The following is a 2,500-nucleotide window of genomic DNA, read 5'->3' as shown; positions in this document are numbered from 1 at the left end:
AGCCGAGATATGAATCCTTTGGCAATAACAACAGTCTTTCGAAACCTGAACAATTAACCACCTCCCTGTTGCAGAGGGTTCTCGGGGACAGATGATGCAATCTTGGACGAGTCAAGATTTCAAGAAACGCTTTTCAGGTGATTGCGCGCTGTGAGACGTCATTGAGTCTTGCTATTTGCCAACAAGGAACTAAGAAGGAACGAAGGAGGAAGGATCGCTGGCTAGAAGATCATACCTTATTAGGAGATGAGAGGTGGAGGAAATCTTACCGTAAGATATCTTCACTCTGAGTATTGTTGTATCATTTTAAAGTTCTTAAACAAACCTTTCGTCTTGAAGTATTATATTCTCGTTTCTTTTTTTTTAAACACACGGGGTATTTAACTTACACGAATACATCTTATCAAACGCTCCACTTGTTCCAGCAACATATCATTATATCTGTCGACACAAAAGTGAAATCTTAATCGTTTCAGAGAACCAGGACTAGAGTTCAATTGAGATATTAATTTGATATTAGATTGATTTGATATTAATTTTATTAATATTAATATTAATTAATTTGATTTGATATTAATTTTATTAATATTAATATTAATTAATTTGATTTTATATTAATTTCATTAGTATTATTATTAATTAATTTGATTTGATATTAATTTCATTAATATTAATATTAATTAATTTGATTTGATATTAATTTTATTAATATTAATATTAATTAATTTGATTTGATATTAATTTGATTTGACTTGATATTAAATTGATTTGATATTAATTTGATATTAAATTAAGATCTGTTTTGGATAGAATTCCATAATACATAATGTTTCGTATCCTAACTGATCACCTTCCATCTGAGAGAGGACGTCAGTGGCTGATGATAGAATTCGGGGTCGTGTATTATTCAAGATTCCGAGCAACGCTTTTCAGATGATTGCTTGCTATGCGATGCCACTGGGTCTCCTCTTTGCCAACAGGGAGAGGCAAAGAATGAGGAATCGCTGGATGGAAAATTATACTCTATTAGGAAAGGTGAAAGCAAAAGCGAAATCTTACGTGTTTATATGCTAGTAAGGATTTTTTTATTATTATTATTATATATTTTTTATCATTTATAATGAAATAATGTAAATTTCGAAAATATTATATTGATAGTGCTGGTGGTAATGACAAAGATAGTAATCATGATAATGATCAAGGTAATATTGATGATAGTGATAATACCGTTAACAACGTTGATAGCAATATCGACAATAATAACAGCATTATCAAACATAAATACAATGGTAATATCAATAACGATAATAAAATGACAAAAAAATCGCACTTGCCATCAAAAAAATCAAAAATCGTCTCCCAAATTAACCCTATCTTCGAAAACATAATTTCGAGTTCTAATTTATAGTAATAGCCAATAGCCCTATTCAGAACATACACTTAATCCCGTCAGATGTTAACTCATCTTCCAGAAAAACGAGATACAAGTCACAACCACTCGCAAAATAAACGTTCAAACTCGCTTTGCATAAAATCACTTTGATCCAAATTTATGAAACATCTCTTTCGTTATCAATTTTAATTTTTTTGATTCTCTATCTATGCCCGGGGGCCGAATACTCAAAACAGCTAACGACGTCGTAAGTCCGTGCAGCCAGGCCGCGCATGTCTTAACTCGAACTGCGAGCTCCGAGGGTCATACTCAAAACTTTTAACCGTCCCCGCGTGACGTCACAGCACCTCGTAACTTAAGGGTGGTCCCGAGCACTCGTACCGGTGTGAACCCGGAAATAAATCGTGCTATTTCCGACTTGTGCAAACGAGATTTGTATAGATTATGTATTACTGACTGTCCCAGACACAGTATAAGGCGTCATATCAATTTATATTGTATCTGTGTATCACAAATACCTCCATTCTCCCTAGCCACTTGATATAAAGAAGATAACAAGCAATTATAGAATGCGCTCGTCGTTTACCCAGTGGAGGTGACGACAATACATATTGAATACACTATAGAGTTTTGGGAAATGAAGGTGTCTTGTCATAGACAAAGGTGTATACACACACACACACACACACACACATATATATATATATATATATATATATATATATATATATATATATATATATATATATATATATATATAATGTGTATATATATATATAATGTGTATATAATATATATATATATATATATATATATAATAAATGTATATATATATATATATATATATATATATATATATATATATATACATGTATATATATATGTATGTATGTATGTATTTATCACATACAAACTACATATACATTTATATATACATGCATATATATATTCATATGTATATACACTCATAAATATATATCTGTATCTCTCTGTCTATTTATCCATTCAAATATCCATCTATCTGTTTTTATAATCATCTATATCTCACTCTCGCTCTCTTTCCCACTCCCTCTCTCTCTTTCGCTCGCTGTTGATTGGTCAATTCGA

The sequence above is a fragment of the Penaeus japonicus genome, unplaced genomic scaffold (assembly GCF_977035675.1).
Source record: "Penaeus japonicus unplaced genomic scaffold, GWHDUDI00000001_assembly GWHDUDI00000033, whole genome shotgun sequence".
Taxonomy (NCBI): domain Eukaryota; kingdom Metazoa; phylum Arthropoda; class Malacostraca; order Decapoda; family Penaeidae; genus Penaeus; species Penaeus japonicus.
This window is presented reverse-complemented; position numbering follows the sequence as displayed.